This window comes from Bubalus kerabau, chromosome 14, assembly GCF_029407905.1.
Source record: "Bubalus kerabau isolate K-KA32 ecotype Philippines breed swamp buffalo chromosome 14, PCC_UOA_SB_1v2, whole genome shotgun sequence".
NCBI lineage: Eukaryota > Metazoa > Chordata > Mammalia > Artiodactyla > Bovidae > Bubalus > Bubalus kerabau.
The window spans coordinates 14,564,548-14,589,537 of NC_073637.1; the positions used below are offsets into that span (position 1 = coordinate 14,564,548).

At 47.8% G+C, this 24,990-nt stretch overlaps 1 long non-coding RNA gene across 1 annotated transcript in view; it reads right to left on the reverse strand.

Moving 5' to 3' along the window:
- Window positions 1–24,990, reverse strand: part of LOC129626599 (uncharacterized) — a 113,376-nt gene that overhangs the window by 27,766 nt on the left and 60,620 nt on the right. The window contains exon 3 of the long non-coding RNA XR_008702062.1: window positions 18,003–18,152. This is a non-coding gene — a long non-coding RNA (uncharacterized LOC129626599). The remainder of the gene's footprint in view (window positions 1–18,002; window positions 18,153–24,990) is intronic.

Genomic DNA, 24,990 nt, shown 5'->3' on the forward strand with positions numbered 1-24,990 from the left:
GAAGAGCTGCTCTGTCTATATAACTTCCCCAATCCCAGGAAAGACATGATGCTGTATGTGACTGTCACATCTCAGACTGCCGTTGCTGCCCTTAAGGTGGTCCCCTCTTCTCCACCGTGATCCCTCAGACTTCTGGGAAAGATCTGGTGGCCCAGAAATACCATGTATACCCCCCCAGCACCATTTTGTTCCTAGTTTTGCCCCTAAGTGTGTCTGGCTGTACAAAAACCCTTCCTGCACACCACCACCTTCTCTCCTCCTGGAACATGTCTTTGAAATACATTCCCCAAATTGGGACACAAGGTCGAAGTGATGCTTTGATAACTCCTGGCAACTGGTTTTCCCCAAAGAACAATATAAGCTGCCACAAACCACTGAGGCGCATGCCAGGTTCCCCCAAAATTCTTAGAATAAATTTCAAATCCTGTTAGTCTAACTCTTGGTGACTTACTTTTGAACTGTGGTGTTGGAGAAGACTCTTGAGAGTCCCTTGGACTGCAAGGAGATCCAACCAGCCAATCCTAAAGGAAATCAGTCCTGAATATTCATTAGAAGGACTGATGCTGAAGCTGAAACTCCAATACTTTGGCCACTTGATGTGAAGAACTAACTCATTTGAAAAGACCCTGATGCTGGGAAAGATTGAGGGCAGGAGGAGAAGGGGATGACAGAGGATGAGATGGCTGGATGGCATCACCGACTCAATGGACATGAGTTTGAGTGAGCTCCAGGAGTTGGTGATGGACAGGGAAGCCTGGCGTGCTGCAGTCCATGGGGTCACAAAGAGTGAGACACAACTGAGCGACTGAACTCACTGACTGTTGACTTACAGGTGGTGGTCGCCACAGTCACACTGCTCTCGTGAGCCTTACTTTCCCTGCCAGCTTCACTGATGCTCTGTATTTCCTTTTATGAGCTCTGTCTGCCTTAGGAGATCTGTCTCCACATAAAGGGACCGCCCTCACTCAGGTGGGCTGAGGGGATGGTGTGAAAGTCGGGGCAGAGGAGCGGCAGCCCAAGGTCACCCAGGAAAGAAGGAAAAACAGAGGGATACAAATGGAAACGTTAGCATGAAAAACTGCACTTTAAAAAGCCCTACATCTGGGATTTCCATGGCAGTCCAGTGGCTGAGACTTCACCCTCCAAGGCATGGGAGGGTGTGTGGGTTTGATCCCTGGTCAGTGAGTTAAGATCCCACATGCATCCTGGCTAAAAAAACCCAAAAAATTAAAAAATAAAAAATAAGCAATACTGTGGCAAATTCAATAAAGATTTTAAAAATGGTCCACATTTTAAAAAATCTTAAAAAGTAAAAGTCCTACAACCGCTGAGAATGTGACTCCATCATAAAATGTCTGCACACACTGGAGGGATGGAGGGAACTTGAGGAGTGACCGTAAGAGCTGGAGTGCTATGGACTCTGGCTCTGGGGTTCTGGGCATTCTTTAGAATTTTTTTAGCCTCCCTGGTGGCTCCTGCTCACCCCTGACTCCATCTCCCCAGCACGCAGGCTTCTTTGCAGACTGGGAAGTCTGTGGAGCGCTCCTCTGCCCTCAGATCAGGCTAATTCCCACACTTCCTTCCTGGCCCAGCTTCATCATCAGTTCCCCTGGGAAGAATCCCCTTGCCTCTGAGAGCTGATTCGATGCCTGTTCCCACCCTGCCCAGACAGCCTGTGCTTCTCTGGTCCCAGGGTCTGTAACAGAGATGGCTTGAGCTGGACTGCTTCAACAATGACCTTTCGATTAGAAGCTCAGCATTTCAGGGAGTGGACAGAAACATTTGGACTGTGCCAGCCATGGCAGGAGAGTCTGGTCTGGGAGAGGGGAGAGCGAGGACAGAGGCAGAGGTCCTTAGATGGTTTGCTCTGGCTTCTCCCCTTCTACTCCCGACCCCTGCACCACCAATCCAACCAATTCTTCAAGCACTTATTTCTCAAGTGCTTGTTACTGCCAAGACACTGGGATGAGGAACTGCAACACCAAGGCCATTCTTTGACCGTTGAACGTAGGTAGGGAGTCAAAGCTTTGACATGAGGAATTTCAGATAACCATGGAGGAAGGGAGTGAGAGATAATAAGACAAAACAGTGGAAGATGGATGGTGTGTGGGTACCATATGGTTTGGGTGCAAGAAGGCAGGTCCCTGTGGGCTGCAAAGGGAAGTCCTCTGAGAACCCAGATGGGAAGGAGGGTCATAGGGTAGGGGAGTGGGGGAGGGGCTGGATGGGGGAGGGGTGCTGCATATTAGGGGTTGGTGAAGAGCCTGTGGAGGCTGGAACAGAAAGAAAAGGTCAGGGAGTCCTGGGAGGGTGTGTTGGGGCCAGAATTTTGAGGACCTTGAAAGCCAGGCAGAGGAATCAGTGCTGGGAAAGAGCGGGTGAGGACCATGGATCGCCGTGTAGCTGATGAGAAAAGTTTCTGGGGAGACGGGCCTGGGGTAGCCCTCAGGGAGGACAAGGGAAAGAACCCAGTTATTTAGAGTAACCCCCGCAGAAGTCACAGCAGGGACTGAGACACAGGGGATCTGACCTTCCCTTCCCATCTGCCAGCACGGCCGCCGTCACCCTCCTGTCACAGCACACTCTCGCTGTGACCCCAGGTGGGACCGCAGAATTTTCTGCCAATTGAGGCTCCTGGCAGCCCCCTACCGATCCATCCAGGGCGACAGGAGCTGCCAGGCAGAGATCTGACCTGTCACCCCCTTCTCATTAGCTTCTTTCATTATCTTCCTAAAAGAAAATGTCTTGCTGAAATGTTTGGCGCGTATGTGGATCCGTCACCTTGCTAACTGCCTGTCTCTCCAACTAGGATCGAAGCCCCACATCTGCCTTGTTCAGAGTGCCAGCACCGAGCAGGGTGGTCAGCAGGTTATCTGGGGAATGAATGGATGAAAGAATGAACGGAAGTCCCCCGAGGGCTGGGGCTGAGTCAGGTTTATACAGCTGCTCCCGCTGCATAGGATACCCAGCACAAAGTCGCTCATGGGGGTTCAGGGGAGTCTGCCAGCTCTTCCTCATGCCTCAGCTTCAGGGAGTGACGAAGCCCTTCTTCCTCTGTGGGGATTATGCTGAAGACTGGCCTTACCATGTGCAATGTCTCTTGTTAGCAGTTTCAACCTTGAGACTCTCGCTCCCTTCCTCCCCTCCCTTCAGGGCTCGGGACTGGGCATCAGACTGGCCTGAGGACAAGAACGAAGGGAAGAGAGGCCACAGTGAAAGAGACAGGAGGAAGAGACCCCCAGGAGATGTCACAAGTTCGTGCACACTTGTGCACACGCACATGAGTTGTGAAGGCTGGCTCTGGTTTGGATAATTCAAGAAACTTGCTATGTGACCATGGCTGCGTCATTCTTCCCCTAGGCTTCAGTCTCCCTGGTGATAAAACCTGACCAGCGAAGACGAACATTTCTAAGGGTCCTTCAAGAATGAAAATGCTAGGAATAAGAAATCACCTAGGGTTACACTTTGGAGAGCGATGTCGCTGGAACTGGAGCTTTTTCATGGCTTTTGAGGGCCTAGCATACAGTATGTCAAATATATTAAACCTACCCAGATCCCCCTGAAAAAAAAATTCCCATATAACTGCAAAAGCTGAGTAGAACTCAGTAAGTTGCTATAAAGTTACATATTAACACGTAATGTTATTTCAGTTTTGCAGTTTCGTTTTCATATTTTGAGACTAGTCATTGTACCAACATATAAGTTTTCTAACTTGCTTGTGGGGTCCCAGAATTCTGAGAGGTCCCAGGCACTCTGCTGGTAGAGCCTTCCTAGTCAAAAGGACTCATCTGAGGTGTTTGGTGAAAATACCCATTTCCGGGCATTAACTCCCTCCTCCCCTTACCAGCCACTGAATCAGAAAATTGGGTGGAGGAGCCTAGGAATCTGTATTTTAGCAAGATTCTCAGGTGATCATTTGCAAACTAAAGTTTGCAAACCACTGCCATAAAAAGCAGCTGAGAAAAGAACCTAGGGTAGCCAATTCTGGAGGACAAAGCAGGTTATAAAGGGCCCAAAGAAGGAGAGGTGAAACAGAGATGACAGCGCAGCGGCTCCTGCTTTGCATGTGTGCACACTGCTTCTGCCCACGTGCATTCTGCGTGTAAACACGCTTTGCAAAACCCTGACTCACCCGGTGCCGAGCCCCTTCCTGAGGGGGATACTCACACTCACATGGCCTGGGTCTACATCTGCTTTCGTTTGCGGGAAGAGAACGCTTCCAACATATGGAGTGTGAGACTTGAAGACCGAAACCACCGCTACCGGGGACTGGTACTACAGAAGGACATATATATAGTGCTGGTACCCAGATGTTTGCTGCAATTGGTGCTGCCTTTGATTGGTGACCGATACGAGCTCCAGCAGCGAGCGGTCTTAGCTCATCCATGGAGAGGGAGGTTTTGTTTAATGCCAAGCCATACGTACCAGTTTTTATATACATGCTTGCATGTGAGCATGAACATGTGGTTGTTGTTTAGTTGATAAGTCATGTCTGACTCTTTTGTGACCCCGTGGACTATGTAGCCCACCAGGCTCCTCTGACCATGGGATTTTCCAGGCAAGAATACTAGAATGGGTACCATGTCCTTCTCCAGGGTCGATCTTTCTGACCCAAGGATCGAACTCGTGTATCCTGCATTGGCAGGTGGATTCTCTACCATTGAACCACCAGGGAAGCCCATGCATGAACATATACACACCCCAGATGTTATCTGCAGGTGTCTGCAAGTTCCTGCAGTAATTAGAGACGTAGCCCAGTTGTCAGAGGTCATCTGGATTATAATGCGGAATGCTAGTTTCCAAGGCACCAGGAAGATGCTAGGCTATCAAGGGTTGGCAAAGGAGTGAGCAGATAGGAAGGACCAAGTACTATGTTGGGATTTTCCCATGTATGTTTCACATCAATTGACCGGGGAGAGTACTATCAGTTCCATTCTCATGATGAAGAAAACCAAGACACAGAAAAGATGTTTGACTTAGCCAACGTTCTGTAAGACTGAACTCTGACCTGGCTAACCCCAGAGTTCATGTTCAATGCTTTATGCAGTGCTGCCTTAAAAATCTTAAGCTGTAAACACGGCGGAGAGGGAAAAAGAGGATCTATTCCAGAGAGAGGAAACTGATCTCTCTAGTCAGTGAGAAAACTAAGAGTAATTCCTTAACAATTTAATTCACAAACAATATGTGGTCATTGGGAAAAAATAATTAACAGATAAGCAATACAATTTAAAAAAAAAAGCAAGTAATCACATCTCTCCCCGCAAATAACGGTGGTGTTTGTTTATACTTCTAGTTTTTTCTTTCCATCAAATACATATTTTTTTCTTGCCTACAAATAAAATGATATGATTTTTGCAATTTTATCAACAAGGTTACAATGCTGATTTTTTCCATGGGTAATTAGTGATGCCTATCCAATCCTAATCTTCTGTGCATTTAGGTCAATCCATATTTCTTTGCAGATTCTAAGAGGGAGAGATAAAGCCTTTCACTTCTCTGTTGTTTGCTTCCTGTTGTCTGTTCATCAGCCACGAATGCATTTAGGAAGGATTAAAGAGTGTTCTGTCTAAATCCTTTGTTCTGCTGAATGATGAAGCCTTAGAAAACATACCAAAAAGAAACAAACAAACAAAAAAACAAACCCAGCAAATCAGTTTGGTTTCTTCCTCCCTGTGGATGGAAATGGGGCATAGGTTTTTGTAGCAACCAAGAAAATGATCCAAAAAATTAAAAGTATTTTAACGCCAGGGAATTGCAGCTGTCTTATGCAGAAGAGCTTGAGTCGGGCTCTCTCGCTGCCCCCTTCGCCTACTGCAGGGAACAGCTCTCCAAACGCCATTCCCCCCCTCACTTTCTGCCATCCCCTAGTTGGCAGAGTGAAAAATAACCTCTCATCACCCCTCACCCCACCTCCCCACCCCTACCCGCTGATGTTAATGAGGCTCCCTATTGAGACATAGTTAATCACATCAATTAAGAGCCCTTTACACTTGGCCTTGCCTGCCAGGCACAGGCCCTCTGTCCAGGAGAAGGTGGGTAAGGTAAGTCAGGTCATGAGATAATTTGTGTATTTTTTTATTTTTCCCCCTCCATCTAGTTGGTTTTTTCCCCCCATTTTTAGTTTAGGTTTTTTTTCAATTTAGGCATAATTAACACTCAGTGAAATGTCCAGATCTGAAAGGAACAGTTTGATGAGTTCTGACAAATGCACATACCAAACACACTAAACCACCAAGACACAAAACATCTCCCTCACCCAGAAAACACCCTCTGCCCTGTTCCCAGAGGCAACCATGGCACTGATTTCTAGCACCACCAATTAACTCTGTGTGCTCCAAAAATTCATATAAAAGAAATCATACGACATTTAAAGTTGAGCATGAATGATGAGCAAAAAGAGGCAGGTCTGGTGGGAACGAAAAACTGTTGCATACAGGTGCTTCGGAAAACAATCTGGCAGTTCCTCAAAAGGTTACCCAGAGAGACACCATATGACCCAGAAATTCCCCGCTTAGGTATACAAACTCAAGAAAGATGAACACCTACATCCACACAGAACCTTGTACATCAGAGCAGCATTATTCATAATAACTCCAAAATGGACAGACTCAGTGTCCATCAACTGACCAATGAACAAAATGTTTATATATATCCACACAATGGAACACTGTCTGGGCATCACAAGGAATTACGTATAGATAGAAGAGACGAGATGACGTGGATGAACCTTGAGACCATCAGGCCAAGTGAAAGAACTGCTCACAAAAGACCCAATACTAAGCTACACGCTGTATCTCATTTAAACCTCACCATCTTTGCGCAAGGTGGGTCACATGGTAACTCAGCTGAGATTGAAGATTTTGCTGAGCAAAACAGCAGGGTCACAGTAAAACCTGGTCCTTCCTACTACAGCCTTTGCTTCTGACCATAATAAAACATCGTGCCGGCTGCCAGGACACAACAGGGAACCAGATCCACGCAGGCTCGGCTCCAAATGCCACAAATCATGATTTCATTGATTGGAGATGTGTGCTGCAGAAACCATGGGCTGGAGGGAGGAAGAGCATGGCACAATCCACTGGGAGGGAGGGCCTCTGAGAAAGGGGCACGTGGGCTGAGCCAGGTGACTGGTGCTGTGCCAAGTGCCGAGAGAAGGTCCTGCTGTGGACGGCTCAGGACACGGTGGTCTCACACATGGTGGCCGAAGAATAAACGTCCAAACGCCCTGAAGGAGAATGTGGCAAGTTAAACAACCTCAAGAGTCCTTGTTTCAGTCATTGTATTTTATGGGAATGCATCTTAATAAAATAGGAAACTGCAGTTACAAAGATTTAACGATGAGAATATTCACTTAAGCACTGATGTGCGTGTGTGCTAAGTCACATCAGTCATGTCCGACTCTGTGACCCTATGGACTATAGCCGGCCAGGCTCTTCCGTCCATGAGATTCTCCAGGCAAGAATACTGGAGTGGGTTGCCATGCCCTCCTCCAGGGGATCTTCCCAACCCAGGGATCGAACTCACGTCTCCTGTGGCTCCTGCATTGCAGGTGGATTCTTTACCCCTGAGCCTCCAGGGAAGCCCGAAGCACTGTTCATAGCAGTGCAAAAGTTGAGTTCATGTGTCTGCCCCAGATGCTTAAGAAACACTGGAGGGGCTTTGCCACTTATGTCTGAACAACAGTGAAGCTGGGAGTCCCAAGAGTCAAACGGTGATGAAGCAGAAGTGCACGTGTGGGAAGATATTTATCATGTATTTAGTACAATAGCTATTTACGAGCTGATGTATAGACTGCTGTACTATTACAAGTATACAAACACACACACACACACACACACACGCATATGCTTTAATTCATTTAATTAGTCACCTTTGAGTGATAAGTATTCTTAGCTTCTCCCCTTTGTTTGTCTGCGTTTGTGTATTTTTCTGGAGAAGATATCTTGTGCTTTGTAATAAGAAATGAAGGACAGCTGGTGCCCAGACAGGAGTGCAATTCTCCCAAAGTGGTTTGATTGATAAGAATCACTCTTCATTTAATTTATCTGGTGTATCCTTAGGAAGAGTCCACCATGAGCCTGGGTTATGCACTGGGAGATGGAGGCAGATGAAGCAGACAGAGCTCCTGTTTCATGAGGAAGCTAGTTAGGTAAACACATCAGTGCAGTCAGTGGTCATATGTTCTATGATATTTGCAGAAAGGCCTCCAGCTTATGAAAACAGGAATGATCTTTTCCCATACTTTGAATGCAGACTCAATTACACCTCACAAACTCAGCCCTAAAGATCTAGTAAACCGAAAGAGTCCCAGTAGCTGTGATAAGACTAGCATTTGGACCTAAAACTAGCCTCATGTCTCTACCATGGGGGCCTCTGTTTTCCTCATCTGCAAAGTGGGTGACCTCTCCAGGTGGCCACAAAGATCAGCTAAGGGCTCCATAATAACATAGCTTTGTACACATGATGGAGGGGGCTTAATGCCAAGATCTGAACCCCTCCCTATGAGGACTGACAACCTAGAATTTAAATCGTGATGGATGCCAATGTGTGGGGAAGAAAACAAGTTTATGACTGAAAGACTGAACAGAGCAAGGCAGTGAGCAGCCTGATTCCAAGTCAGCGGCCCCAGCCAGCTCACGCCTAGTGTGCCTTCCAACTCGGGCAGCGTCTGACTTTTGGAATGTGTTTGGAATCCCAAGGACAGTCTGTGCATGTTAAATTAGGGGAAAAAAAAATTATCTGCGAGGTTTTGTTCACATGTTAAAGGGAAGTATTTAGGACCTATTGCCTTGAAAATAAATCTTCTGTAACTCACCTCTGGGATAGTGAATAAAAGGCCTTTCCAGATAGGTGAACAGGGTTTTGAATGTGGGCTCTGTGCCCTTTTGTAGATTATTTATTATCTCCTAGCTTCAGGATAATAATATCTTTCCCGCAGGGTAATTATTTAGAGCAATGCATTTAGATAGCATAGATGCTCAACAAATGGCAGTTGTTTTTTAATTTGGGGGGAGACTCAGAAAGCAATGGGGTCTCATCACCCAGAAGCTGAATCTTGAAGAAAATCAGCTCATCATGAAAGGGAAGGCGGCCCGGGGTGGTCTGGCCACCCAGAGCTAAGGCTGACCTCAGCTCAGCCTGGGAAAGGTGAGACCAGGATAGCGTGTCTCTGTCAGTGATGTGGGAAAACTAAATTAGACTGCAAATCCAAATTTGAGGCTGGCCCTGTGCTCTGCGTCCCTCTGAGAGCCCGGTTGTACATGAGCAGAATGCACTAGGCTTTTCTTGGGGAAGAAGAAGGGACACGTCTTCACTGGAGAGTGAAGATGGCTCCATCGGAGGTAGTACGGGGCAGCTGGGAGTCCAGCCAGGAGCAGAGTGCACACGGTGGGTTTCCATCAAAGTCACCAAGGGCGACTGGTTAAATATTCCCAGTCTGGGTCTACTTCTTGGTCTCCGGAGGCCTGGGGTGGAGTCTGTGAATAATCCGTATTTTACCAGGCCCCATGGATACTTCTGACACTTTCCAAGGACAGGCTTGGGAATCGCTCCCGCAGTACAGAAGAGCCAGGCGTTGGCCTCAGAAGGCCTCGGTTCAAGACCCAGCTGGGCACCAGCCCTCAGGACCAGTTTTAAAATTCTGGGACTGGACCCAGGGCAAGGCAGGCCGGGACATCTCTGCAGGCTACAAACATAAACAGGGAAATAGTCATATGAACTCTGCACTGTTACATATATATATGTTACATATATATGTGTATGCATATATATATGTACATGTGTATATATATGTGTATATATGGTTATACATAACCATATATACACATACACCTACACACGATATGTTTTCATATCTACATATACATGTTGCTAAGTTGCTGTTGCTAAGTCGCTTCAGTCGTGTCTGACTCTGTGCGACCCCATAGACGCTGCCCACCAGGCTCCCCCGTCCCTGGGATTCTTCAGGCAAGAACACTGGAGTGGGTTGCCATTTCCTTCTCCAATGCAAAAGCAATGCAAAAGCAAATGAAAAGCAAAGTCGCTCAGTCATGTCCGACTCTTCGCGACCCCATGGACTGCAGCCTACCAGGCTCCTCTGCCCATGGGATTTTCCAGGCAAGAGTACTGGAGTGGGGTGCCATTGCCTTCTCCGACATATATATGTATACATGCATAAAACCACATGATCTGTGTATATATACATGTATATGAGTTTCCCAGATGGCGCTAGTGGTAAAGAACCTTCCTGCCAATGCAGGAGACATAAGAGTTGTGACTTTAATCCCTAGGTCGGGAAGATCCACTGGAGGAGGGCATGGCAACCCATTCCAGTATTCTTGCCTAGAGAATCCCATGGAGAGAGGAGCCTGGTGGGCTACAGTCCTGAAGCAACTTAGCACAGTACAGGCATGTATACATGCATAAAACCACATACGTGTGTACATATATATGTATATATGTATAAAGTCATGTGTATATACACATACATGCACACATACAAACCTGTATACACATATTCACACTTACATACATGTGCAAGTGGATACACATGTGTATACATACATGCATGCATACACAGGTATAGGCACACACACATTATGTGTTTGAGGATTACTATATCAGTTGATCATCAAACATCTCTACTCTAGCACTAATTGCCCATTTTCCTGAGGAAGAGTCTGAGGCATGGAGAGAATATGAAACTTGCCTAAGATTACAAGACCAGTCCGTGGTAGAGGCAGGATTTGAAACAAGGCAGACTGACTCCAGAGTCCCTGTGCACCCTCGCTACCGTAGGACTGATAACTAAGAGGCTAAGCAGAGGAGAGGCTGAAGCGGGCACCTTGCTCCCAGGTGGAGACTGTGACCACTGGCGTCTGCCCCGAATTCCTCTCATTTCTGCACTTCTATGCTGTGTACACACACACATACACACACACACACACACACACACACACACACACACACACACTCCATAGCCTAGCCAAGCTGATACAGAAAAGTAACGCTCAAATTGCATTTTCCCCACTCTGGATCAGTTTGCCCTGCAAACCTGAACCCAACTTTCCTGGCCCACAGTCATGATTTACCATCATGAATCTCACAGTCAGCAAAAAGAACGACACTGGCAGTTAGAGCCCGTCAAAGTAAACCATGTAGTGCCTAAAGCAAGAAGGTACCGGCCCCCCCAAAGCTACTGGCTGGCAAATAAGACTAGAGTATCAGGTTAGCAGGCGTGGCTGAAATGGACCATCTGCTTCAGTCAACAGGTAATAGGAACAAAGATGGCAGCATGAATGTCCACTTAAAAGGAGGGAAGAAACCATGGTTGGTTCCAGGGCGTGGCCTTCCTCGCTACTGACTGTGTAATCTCAGACCACTCTTCACCTCTCTGGCCTCATTTCCCCAGGTAAGCTTGGTGATGGCCAAAGAACTATCAAGCTCTTCTCATGCTTCTCTTTAGCTTCGTCTTAAGCACTGGTCATTGCCATAGCATTTACTTTTGACTTGGACGGAGAAATCCAGCAAACTCCGCTTTACCACTGTAAGCAAACGAGGGACAGAGGGTGTCGTTGACCTCACAGTAACACAGAAAGTCACTGATGAAACCTCCAAACCCCAGGAACTCCCAAACCCGGGCTCTTTCCCTCCTACTGGTTAATACCACTCTGCTCCCATGCTGGATTCTAATTCACCTTTGTAGGAATTCACACCCTCCCACACTACTGGACGTGTCTTACAGTTACTCAGCAGTTCCTCAATTAATGCAGGCTGGTGAGAAGTTATCAATGTCACTGGATTTTGTTTCCTTGCCCCCACCAAAGGCAGCTGCTTCCTTCACATTGGTATCAATCGGGCCAGGAAGTTTCTTTTTCCCTGCAATCTATTGTATGCAGCAAGATCAGAGGGATCTGTCAAATGAAGGATGGAACCAGCTGGTCACGTGGAGATACTGGCTGGCCCCTCTGGATTGGGCCATCCCAGCCCTGCTGGCTGGTTGGTCAGTCCCCTGTGCTAGGGGGTTCCTCTGTCTGATAGTGAGAACAAAGGAGTGTCGTTACGATAATTAATCAGAAGCACCGTCATCATGCCAAAGAACCTTTGGTCTGTTCCAAAGCCAGCTAGGAAACCGACCTCACCCCCTTCCTCACAGCCTCCGGTCCATCCAAGATTGAGGGATGAAATGTGTCTCCTGGAGGCAATGTGTCCAGGAAAACAAAGATTTTCTGAGGATCTGTGCGGACATCAGATGGGACGTCTACTCATCTCACGGCTGAGAAAGCTAAGGTTGATCAATACCAACATGTATACAAGTATATAGTGCATGCAAGACTCTATTCTCTATTCTCAGACATGCTCTGATAGGCAGAATAGTGGTCCTCCAAAGATGCCCATGCCTGAATCCCTGAAATTTGTGACTATATTGGGTTACATGGCAAAGGGGAATTCAGGATGCAGATGGAAATAAATGGCTAAAGTGTTCACCTTAAGACAGTGAGATCACCCTGGATTGTTTCTGTGAGCCCAATATAATTTGCAGTGTCCTTAAAAATGGAAGAGGGAGCCAGAAGAGAAAGATGTGAGAAAGGAAGAAAGGCATGGAAAGAGGACATGCAGCTGGCTTCAGAGATGTTGGAAGGGGCCACAAGCCTAGGGATGCAGGCAGCCTTTAGAAGCTGGAGAAGCCCACAGAAGGAACCAGCACTGTGTTCCCTGGTGGTAGAACCCACCTTGGATTCTAACCTATAGAACTGTAAGATAATTAAATCTGTGTTGTTTTAAGCCACTAAATTAAAAGGCAGAGACATCACTTTGTTCACAAAGGGCTGTAGAGTCAACACTGTGGTTTTCCAGTAGTTGTGTATGGATATGAGAGTTGGACCATAAAGAAGGCTGAATGCCAAAGAACTGATGCTTTTGAACTGTGGTGTTGGAGAAGAATCTTGAGGAAATGAACCCTGAATATTCATTGGAAGGATTGATGCTGAAGCTGAAGCTCCAAAACTTTGGCCACCTGATGCGAAAAGCTGACTCACTGGAAAAGACTTTGATGCTAGGAAAGACTGAGGGCAGGAGGAGAAGGGGACGACAGAGGATGAGATGGTTGGATGGCATCATCAACTCAATGGATATGAATTTGAGCAAACTCTATGACATAGTGAAGGACAGGGAAGTCTAGCATGCTCCAAGTTCATGGGGTCACAAAGAGTCAGACACAACTGAGCAACTGAACAATACCACCATACCATATACCAACAATACCATATACCAATCAAATTACATTCAAAGAGAGAACAGATGACTCTCTTCCATTCCCTTGGTGTCAACTTCTCAATCACTAAATCAATGATTCCCGTGGCCAAGCCAAAACCATAACCACCAGTCAATGCCCTAAAGGAGTCCACATCATGCCAGGAAGTCAGACATGGGCAGAAAGAGAAGGGGTCTGTTCCTGCTCTCCAGATAGGAGGAGGTCAGAGACCTTCCAACAGAGGAAGATGACTCCCGGGTGGAAGAGCCCAGAGAGAAGGCTAAAGATGGGATGGAACTTGGGCTCAGGTGCATCAGGATAGAGCGGGACAGGCCGTTAGAGAGCGGGACAAGCCATCAGAGAGCGGGGAGTCCCCACTTACTGAGGACCTGCCATGAGCCAGACCCCAGCAGACACCTTCAGACAGGTTCTTCTCACGAGAGCCCCGGCACAGGAATGAGACGCCCATGTCACAGCTGAGGACGCTGAGGCTCAGGGTGGTGAAGTGACTTGCTCACAGCCCCAGAGCCAGCTGCTGGTAAAGCTGGGGTTGAACCTAGCCCTTCGCTGGCCGGAGCCCACGAACCCCTCAGGCTTCCAAAGAAGAAAGGCTGCAAACAAGTCATAAAAGTCAAAGAAAGACACTGGCAAGTTCGAAAGATAAGATGAGACCTTGCTTACCATGACTGACGCCCCACACAAGGGTGACTGTGATCAAAGCACAGGGGTCGGGTGACAATCAGGCGGGCTTTAAACATCACACTGAGAGGTCAGGCTATTTTTACAAGTGGAGAGGGATGGGGTCGGAGCTGTGCTTTCAGAATTTGGACTTGGCCATGGGGAGGAGCATGGAAAACAGCACAGCTGACATGAGACCTGGGGCGGGAGGCAGGGCAGAGGTGCAGGGCGATGGAAGGAAACAGGAAGTGGCACCAACAGGAAGGAAGCAGAGGCAGGACTGCTGGCCGGAGAGGGGTCCAGGGAGAGGGAGAAACCACTTCTTCCCTTTCTGATGAGGATAAGATTATGCCTTGAGAACAGGGCTTCCCCCCAAAAAAAACCGGAGAGGAAGAACCCTGGGCACGTGTCCCCTACAGAGGCTGCAGTACCAAATCATGTGGTCGTTCGAACCGCCTCAGTCTACACTGGAGCTCCATCCATCGGGCGCTCTGGCCTCAGGCCCTGGGTGACCCAGCACTGCCCCTGCCCCTGGTATCTCAGGGCCAAACCCAGGCACAGAGATCAATGGAACCCGAAGGCAAGTGATGAGAGATGGCAAGAAAAATGGATGAAGAGACCGAGGTGCAGCAAGGTAAACAACTCGCCCAATAAACAGTGAATGCATCCCAGAATCAAGATGCTAACGCAGGCCCTTATGTATAGACCCTGCCTGTACCACTCAGGGACCCAGCGGGAGAAGTGAAGGAATAAACACTCTGATCTCGTTCCCTTCCTACCATCGGGCCTGCCAGTGTCTCTGCAACCGAAGCCCGAGGGCACAGGAGCCTGTGCAGCACCACGCCTACTGCATCCACACCGGTAGGCCTTCAAGTGGTGACATGGAGGTTACCCAGGACCTCATCACTCCCACAGCCAAGACTCCGCAGCAGGAGGCTGCCTGCCTCTCCGTACAAGGGCAGGATGCCACACATGCCTCCACCCCAAGCTGGTCCAGCACCATCATCCCTCTCCTTCCTTCCTCATTCCCACTTCGGGGCCCCGCCCTGCTTCTATCGCATGCAGAAACCTCATGTGGCCTTCTTTAGTCAAGGCAGGCCATTGGGAGCAGCTGTCTCGAGAGAGCAGGGCCAGCTGATGCCACCGCCGGCCAAGCTGCCCACTCCAGGCCCTGGCCCGCCCTGGGACCCTCCCTGCCAGCCCTGCACATGAAGACCTGGCTGCCAGTAAAAAGAAAGGGCTCCTATCTCTGATTCCACAGGGCCCCTGATAAGAAATGTCATCCCTTGCTGTGTAATATTACCCAGCCAGATAAGAATCTCTATCAAGCTCAAACACATGGCTGGCCACAGAACACAGAGCCCGCTGGAGTAGGATCATTTATTTGCTTAAGCTGAAAGCTCTGGGCAGCCGGGAGAAGCACACTGAATAAGAGACTAAGAGCCAAATTAGAACCTATCTGACTGGGGGAGTCAGGATTTTCTTCCTCTGCAAGGATGAGGCCCCAGAGGACACCAGCAGGCCCGCCTCACTTCTCTCCTGACTCAGTAGGCGCCTTCACCATCTTCTTTCCTCAAAGGGCACTTTCACTTATGTGATCACATTTAATCCTCACGACAACCTCAAGGGAAGCATTTTTAGCCTCCATTTACAGGTCAGGAAACTGAGATTCAGCAAGGTTAAGCAACATGGCCAAGGTTACAGAGGCAGCCATGCCAGCTCACGGAATCAGACCCATCAGGTCTGATCACCAGCCTGCTGTCAGATCAGCTGCTGGGTCGCTCGGCTGTTACAACTAAATTAGTCACATCAGCCTGATGGACAGTATCAGCTACACAATATCATCTGGAAGGTCCGTTTCAAGCTGCTCTCCCATCTCCTTCGAGTCTCTGTAACCTGGGGAATAAAGAAGCCTGGCAGAGCACAGAAACTCGAGGCAGGGGAGGGGAGGCCAGGGATGGTACCCAGGAGACGGAGGAGGGACACCCAGCGCTTCCACTCCTGCCGCTGTATTTGAGGAGTAGGAGGCAGAGAGCACTGTGGGAAGAAAACTCCCCCTGTGTTCATCATTCAGGTATTCACAGATACTAAGGGAAAGGCTACGGTATGCCTGGATCTAGACTTGGTCCAGGCAATAATTACCATTGCAAATGAACAGAGTCTGCCCTGAAGGAGGGGTCTGTCTTGTGGGACTCACGGATCAGCAGAGTTGGGAACCACAGGTTGTGAATGCAGATGCAGGAAGTCCAGGCAGCTGATTTGGGAGTGCTGGATGTGCACCGCCTGAGCCATCAGCACAGTCTGCACGCCGTGCCATGCCCTCTTTTTTCATTTCTTAAGGTCAACTTTGTTAACTGGATGTGAGGGGAGCTTGGGGGAGAGAGAATGATGCATATATATGTGTGGCTGAGCCTGCTTTGCTGTGCACCACAAACTAACACAACATTGTTAATTGGCTGTACTCCAACACAAAAACAAAAGAGTTAAAAACAAGATAAAAAGTAAATTAAAAAAAATTCAACATTGTTAAGGCCAACAGCAGTTAATACAACTTCAAGACTGTTCCGTATCACTACATAAAGTCACCCCAGCGGTAAGAAAGCGAAAGTGAAGTTGCTCAGTCCCGGCCGACTCTTTGCACCAGGATCCTCCATCCATGGGATTTCCCAGGCAAGAATACTGGAGCAGTATTCCGCTGTATGGAGGTATTGTGATGCAATCAAGCGATACCCAACCAAGGAGCAGGTAAATTGTGTCTCATTGTGGGAGCTGAATAGGTGAAGCACAGGGGACTCTTAGGGAAGGGAAAATATGTCATATGACACTACCATGGTGGGTACATGGCCTTACACAGTTGTTAAAAAATGTTCAACCCCAAGAGTGAATCCTAATACAAGCTATGAACTTGGGTGATAATGATGTTAGTGAGTGTAGATTTGTCAGCTGTAACAAATATACCATTTTGGTGCAGGATGTTGCTGGTAAGGAGGCTGTATGTGGACAGAGGATATATGGGAACTCTATACTTTCACTCAACTTTTCTGTGAACCTAATAATAATAACAACAACAATAATAATAAAATCAATTGATCAGGCAAGTATAAGTTTAGCTAAAAAATCTCAGTTCCATCTGCTTTCTATTGACAATTTTTTTCCCCCTAAATTTGGGTCATAGTCTTCTGCTTCTTCATATAGCCAGTAATCTGATTAAAAACCAGGCACTGAAGACAGGGTTAGGAGATTAAGAGGTATAAACTACTAAGTATAAAATAATCGACAAGCCTACAGGGAACATAGATAACATTTTATAATTACTATAAATGGAGTATAATCTATAAAAATTTTGAATCACTATGTTGCAAACCTGTAACTAATAGTGTTATAATCAATGTAAAATATCATGTATGAAACGAGTTGCCAGTCCAGGTTCGATGCACGATATTGGATGCTTGGGGCTAGTGCACTGGGACAACCCAGAGGGATGGTATGGGGAGGGAGGAGGGTTCAGGATGGGGAACACATGTATACCTGTGGTGGATTCATTATGATATTTGGCATAACTAATACAATTTTGTAAAGTTTAAAAATAAAATAAAATTTAAAAAAATAAAAATAAAATAAAAGCTAGGCATTGTATGCCAATAAATATAGAGAAATAAGTAAATAAAAAAGCCTCACTGTTTGCTATTTCAAGCAACATTGAGATGAAGACGCTGTTCACGTCACCTGCACCTATGCGTGTGTTTGTGCAGAATGAGTTCTAAGAATTCAGCCAGCATCTTTAAGCCTGACTTTCCCTGCCCCCTTCACAGTAGGCATAAGAAGGTCCCACTCTTCACCCTGACAGCGGATGGCCCCCGGTGTACCTGCCCTGTTCAGAGACTGGCAGGGACTCCCCTAACAGCGTCTTCATACTCTATGTTGAGCAAGTGTTGTCATTCTCACAACAGCACACGAGCGAGCAAATATGTGTCTCTTGGGTCGCCAAGACACCATTTCTTCTGGCTCTGCCTTAACTGGCTCGTGGTAGTTGAGTTCAGGAATAAAGCAGAACACAAAACAAGACACCTACCTCTCTCTTCATCCAAACTGCTCCCAGAACTGGTAGGCTTTCTTCTTTTTCTTCTGGACCCTGAGATGCTCGAGAATTCAGAGAACCCAAGGCTGGAGAGAGGCAGATCTTCCACCGGACCTCAGAACACTTCTGAAATCACTGCTCAGCCTAAGAAAATACAGTAAATCAGTGTCAAGTTATGCAATGTGGAACCCGAGGTACCCTGAAAGAAAGCACCCATTACAAACAGAAAAATCTTCTAATATCCAGAGGCAAAGAGAATACGTCTTCACGGCTGAAATAAAGTGGAAGCTAAGGTAAAGGAGGTCATCTTTCATGTGGGATGCTGGCCATTCACTGGTAGATGCTGAGGAAAGGAGAACAACCATGAGTAAGACCAAGCCGCATTCCTCTGGGAGCTCTGAGGGCACTAAGGGAAATGCTGTGGGCCACATGGGCCAGGAGGGAGGGACCAGGAGCTCTGGGAGCAGAGGAAGGCATCACTGACTCGTCCTGCATAGATGAGAGAAGAGGATATTTGAGCTAGGTACTGAAGAGCAGAAATTCACCAGGCAGGGAAAAGTGGGGAAACTTTCAAATGGTATTAATAGCACATGTGATGTGTAGTCTGCAAGAACAGTCTGCCAGCACTCAGGCTGTAAAGGGGATCCCTCACAGGCTCTGCTAAGAGTTTGCTGCCGCCGGCCGCCAGCCACCTCCCTCCCCACCCCCCTACCAGATGACCAGATGCTATGGAGACTCACAGAGGCTCCTGAGCAACAGAGTGACAGATCAGATCTAGGTCTCAGCATCACCATGAAGGATCAGCTGGTGAGTGGAAATTCTCAGCCATGTGGGAACCAGTCATCCAGCCTGCAGAACAACAGACAAAGTGGCTACAACAGTGGCCTACGGAGCCAGCTCTCTGTCTTCAAATCTCAGCTGCCCCTGCCAGCTTGAGCAAGTTACTTATCTAGTCCATGTACAGCCTTCTCATCCGTGAAATGAGGTAACACCAGCACTGCCCTCTTAGTGCTAGCACCTGGACTGTGAGTGAGATGAGCTCATATACATAAGGTGCTTATCACAGGGCTCAGGACACAATAAGGGCCCAAGACATGGCAGCTTTGGGACCACTCCATCTCCTGTGTTCCCCTACAATCCTCTTTCAGCACTGACAGTTCATCTGAAACACAAGTGGTGATGAATCTGAGCGAAACAAGCATGGTTTGCTTTAGGAGGGCTGGAACCCCAGTCTGAAATAGAGTTTGGGAATTTGCCAGCATCCTGTCAGATTTCCCTACATCGCTGTAAGAGGATGACCTGAGACAGTGGTTCTCGATGCTGCTGCACCATAGAATCACAGGGGAGATGTTAGAATGCTGATTCCCCGGGCTCTGTGCCTAAGTCAGGATCTTCGGGGGTTGGGTCCCGGCAACAAGATTTTTAAATTCCTTAGTTAATTCCAAGGGAAACCCTGTTCGAGAACAACTGACCTATGAGCTTCCCTCATGGCTCAAAGAATCAGTCTGCGATCCAGGAAACCCAGGTTCAATCCCTGGGTTGGGAAGATCCCCTGGAGAAAGGAACTGCAACCCACTCCAGTATTCCTGTCTGGAGAAACCCATGGATAGAGGAGCCTGGAGGGCTACAGTCCATGGAGTTGCAAAGAGTCGGACACAACTGAGTGACTAACACACACCCGTGACCTGAGTCAAATTCAGCAGGAAAGGGAAACCTGACGGAAGGGAAAGTGCCGCGCTTCGAGCTGTGTCACCTCCAGAGGCACTCAGCCCTCTGGGCTTCTCCCCCACAGGGCGGTGTGACGATGCCTGGACCCCATATACCTCACAGGGCGGTGGGAGGCGACCCGGGGCTAACAGATTGAGAGAGCCTGGGTCACTAACGCTGTGACATACCCCTCAAAGCTCTTCTGGGAACAGAAGAGGGTACCGCACCCCAGTGATGAAACCAGGAAGGGAACCAGTGGAGAAAGCACTGTGAGATGCAGAGAGCTAGTAACGGTCTTAAGTCCTCTCACTAACCGGCTGTGTTCCTAGCAGTCCCAACTTTTTGAAGCTCCGTTTCTTCAATTGTTGGCTAGGGATAACCAGATAACTAGATTGACCTGACCTACCATTCAGACGAGGGGAGAGTGGGGTGCAAGACAGGAAGATGCAGGTTGAGCCATGAAGAATCAGGCTCATGCAGAGCATTTTTAAAACTGTTTGACACTCTCACCGCACTAGGTCTTTGTCGCAGCATGTGGCTCTTTGTTGAGGTGTTCCGACTTTAGTTGCAGCATGGGGGATGGGGGATTTTAGTTTTCCAACCAGGGATCGAACCTGCATTCCCCTGCATTGGAAGGCAGACTCTTAACCACTGGACCACCAGAGAACTTCCCATGCAGAACATCTTGATTGAGCATTTTCCATATCTTCCCTGGAATGTGAAAGGTTCTGGAGGAAGAAATGGCCCCTTTGACAATAGTCGTGACTGAGGGGCTGCAAGCATTTCAGGAAAGTTTTCATCTGGGCAGGCTGGGAGGGAGCCTGCCGGGGTCCAAGTGGGGTGGGTGATAGGCCAGCAGGGAAGGGTGTGGTCCAGGGCTGCCCCGGCCGAAACGTTAAGATAGGAAGTGCTATCTAGGAACAATGGAACCACAACACCGTTGTCCTAGCCTGAATCTGACAAGAGCGGATAAGACTCCAGGAAACAGTCCTCCAACAGCTGGCCAGAGCGGCTCTGACAACCCGCGGGCTGCCTTATTTCTTCATTCATCCATTTGCTCAGGTGTCCTGCAACAGTGCCCATCAACCTCATACCAAGATCTGTGTTAGATGCTGGGGACGCCGAAGTGAATAAGGTTCGATCTGCACACTTAGGAACCACAAAGATAAATAAGGCAGAGAAAAGAAGCAACATCTAAGTATAACACTATGTGCTAAAACACAGCAACAATAATAATATCAATGGCTGACTCGACACCAGGAGACATGCTTGACATTTTATATTTCACATCTCAAATCCTCAGTGTCCTTTCCAAGCAAGAGTCCATGTTCCATTTTACAAATACAGAAACTGAGGCTCCGAGAGGCTGATGACTCGACACAGATCACACAGCAACTTGGAGGCTGGGCTCATATCTGAATTCAGGGCAGCGGTGCTCCACACTTGAGCTCCTCCCCCATGGCTCACTGCTGTAGTTCAGAGAGTCACGAGAGAAGAAGACAGAGGACCCGCCCCCCTGAACCTCCTACAAGTACTGTCCCCCTCACTTCAACAAAACAGTTTAAAAACCATAACAAGCAAACAAGAAAGAAAAAAAAAAATGAGGCTTGGCACCCAGCCTGGGCTCATCATTCCATATGTGCTGACAAACCAGCATCCAACTCTCACAGCGTCTGAGCCGTGGAGCAGAGGTGGGAGGTATTTGGGAAGTAGCAGGCTTGGGGTTGAATCCCGACTTCAGTATTTATACCTCCCTGAACCTCAGTTTCCTCATCCTAAAAATAGGAGCAATAAAACCCACCTGAGAAAACTGGGACAAGATCCAGGACACAGAGACAATTTCCTGACCTTTAAAATCCCTGCAAAACGCCCCCCAACAGATCTTGGGGGAAAGAAAACAGCAAGTGGAAGTACAACCTGGAGAGACACTGGCGCATTTTAAGAGCTCCCACGTGGAAACAGACACCACATGGGAAGCATGGTGTCTCCACAGAGCGCTGGTTCCCTCCCTTTGACAAGGCAGCCCTTCGAGAAGGGCAGGAGCTCGCTTCAACCCTGCTGCCACACCTGCCCACCTACCTGGGCACCACCCCCTTAACCCTCTCAGGATGGCAGCCACCGCTGCCCAAGTTCTGCTCAGAAAGCCAGGGTACAACCAAACAGGGGTGTCCTGGGGCAGCTGCTGCAGGAACGATGATCACTATTACCTTCAGTTAATGTTTACTGAATCCTGACTTTGTTGCAGTCACTATGCTTAGTTTTCCTTTTTTGTTTTACCAGCAGGAAGGCAGTCATGGTTTAAATCAGAATTTAAAGCATCAGACTTGAATGTCTCCAGATTCCCCCACTTGCTCAACCTTGAGCTAGTCACTTTACTCTCTGTGCCTGAGTCTGGGCTGCAGGTCATCTCTAAAATACACACTCCTGGGGGACTTCCTTGGTGGTCCAGTGAGTAAGACTCTGTACTACAGGGGGCGCAGGTGTGATCCCAGGTCAAGGAACTAAGATCCTGCATATTGCACAATGCAGCCAAAAATTTAAAAATAAAATTGACACACTCTTCCATTTAGCCTGTATTTACTACTATTTAAATAGTAGGGACTAAAACATTAAATACAACTAACAGAGACTTCCCTGGGGGTCCAGTGGCTAAGACTTCCTTCGCCTTCCAATGCAGCGGGTGCAGGTTTAATCCCTGGTCAGGGAACTAAGATCCCATACATCTCACGGCCAAAAAACCAAAACATAAAAATGGAAGCAATAATGTAACAAGTTCAATAAAGACTTTTAAAAAATAAATTATAAAAAGAATTAAATACAAGTAACAGAGATCTCAGCATTTGCAGGGAGCGGGAGGGGGTAGGGTTAGGGAAGATAGTCAAGTAAGTACACAGAGGGTCAGATTAACAGAGATCAACAGAGGGAAGGAAGGCAGAGGGAGGTGGGGGTGAGGTGGGTACTGTTTATACAAGAGCGGCTGAAAACATCTCTCAGGTAAGGAGACGTTTGTGCACGTGTGTGTGTGTGCATGTGCACGTATGTGATATTTATTGAGCATTTACCATACTCCAGGTAGCCACTCCAGGCTTCGGTTAGGTTTTTCATGCACAATAACTCATGTGCCTTGCTGACATCCCTAGAAAGAAGACCGTGATAGTTTCCCCACTTTACACAGGACAGAACTGAGGCACAGATTGCTTAAATGACTTGCTCAGATGACCAAGGTGATGAAAAGCAGAGTAGGCTGTGGGCCTCTGAACCACACACATTAATTCTTCCATTCTTAGAACCCCTTTTGCCAGAGAGTGAGGCGCTGTGAATCGTTACTGTGATCACTGTCAAGAGGCTCATAAGAAAAGAAGGGAAAAAGGCAGAGGATGAAAGGAGAGGGAAGCACAGGACGACTCACGGCACAAAACACATGTTTGAAATTCATCTGGAAAATACAGGGGCGGAGGCTAGGCTTTTGGCCCTCTCTGTCTCTGAGATGCTCCACCTTCACTCCCTTTTTATTCACCTTAATTTCCTCTGAAGGAAGAAGACCTGATGTTCCACCTCTATTTCAGGCTGACTTCTGATTTGCAACTTTGTTCAAGGTCCTCTTGGCTCCCACTCAAAGGAAAAAGCCCAGGACAGCTCGTGCCCTTCTCAGGGCCATCGTTCCAGAGCCAACACTGGCGCTTTTCTGCTAAAACTGCATCCTCCGGTACAGGAGGAAGGGAAGGCTGGGCAGCCCGTGATGGTCCTGCAAGGTCCCAGGAAGCAGACGAGGTAACACAGTAGGCTCCAAAGTTGACTCCTCCTTTGAAAAACGGGCACCTGCCTCAGAGATGCATACTCCAAAAGGCTCCTTTGTAAAGACTGTTGGAGAACTTGCTTCCAGGAAGTCTCCACAATGCGCTTTTTCTCTGATTTCCCAGTGAACTGGAGCTCCTGGAGGCAAGGCTTCAGGGTTTTGCCCCGTACATCTCGCATCTGTAGGGACAGTGTGCCTGACCAGTGGATCCAGAGATGGATGGATGCAAGGGAAGAAGAAAAGGGAAAGGGAGAGAGGAAAGGAAGGAAGGTGTGCAGGAGGGTGAGGAAAAAACAACAACAACAACAACAACAAAACCTATGACATAACATCAGCGGAGGAAGGAATAAAAGCAGAAAACAGATAAAAGCAAAGTATTACCATTAATATGTGTTCCTACTAAGTTGCTTCAGCTGTGTCTGACTCTGTGACCCTATGGACTGTAGCCCGCCAGGCTCCTCTGTCCATGGGATTCTCCAGGCAAGAATACTGGAGTGGGTTGCCATTTCCTCCTCCAGGGGATTTTCCTGATCGAACCTGCATCTCTTGTGTCTCCTGAGTTGGCAAGTGGGTTCTTTACCACTAGTGCCACCCGGGAAGCCCATCCATTAGTATGGAAGAGTTGGGGGGCGGGGAGGGGAGGGCTGGGAAACGTGGAATACTACACAGCAGTTAAAAATGAATAAGGTGTGTACACACACAGAGAAGAGCTACAAGATATACTGCTGAGTGAATACTGAATACACTAAAATATCTCATCTCCTCCAGCTCTGAATGCCACAGAGTCCATGGAATCAGGGACAAGGCTGGTGGCTGGACCTGGGATTAAGTCCTAAGGAGGTCAGCTGACCGAGTTCACTGTCTTGCAAATACTCACACCCACAAGAAAAGGAAGGTCACGCTTCCCTCTAGGCCTCCAGGCAGTATCCATCTTATGACCCGGTTTCCAGTCTGACTTTGTTTCCACAGTACCTTGAAAATACTTGTACTGGTTTCAAGACAAAAAAAAAAAAAAAAAATCAAATGAGCGTTCCTCAGTTTCCAGCCCCCAGCCTATGATAACCCAGGAAGAACACTGCATGTATACAGAGTTACAAACTGAAGAACTATGGGCTCTTTCTGGCTACAAATTTCACCCATAGGATGTTTAAAATACTTCTGAATTCACTGCTTACATCTAAAAATCCAGGAAATTTCCTTACAAAGTCCAAAAATGTATTTGGCAGCACTGGTCCCACACAATGCAACACCTGGCAGGATGCTGAGGGCGGGGTGGTCCTTTATTTAAGGTATGTACCCTCCCAGAGGATAAGATGGTTAGATAGCATCATAGACTTAATGGACGTGTATTTGAGCAAACTCTGGTAGATAGCGGAGGACAGAGAAGTCTGGTGGACTGCAGTCTCTGGGGTCGCAAAGAGTTGGACACAACTCAAGTGACTGAACAACGGCCTCCCAGGGGTGGTTGGAGTCCTATCC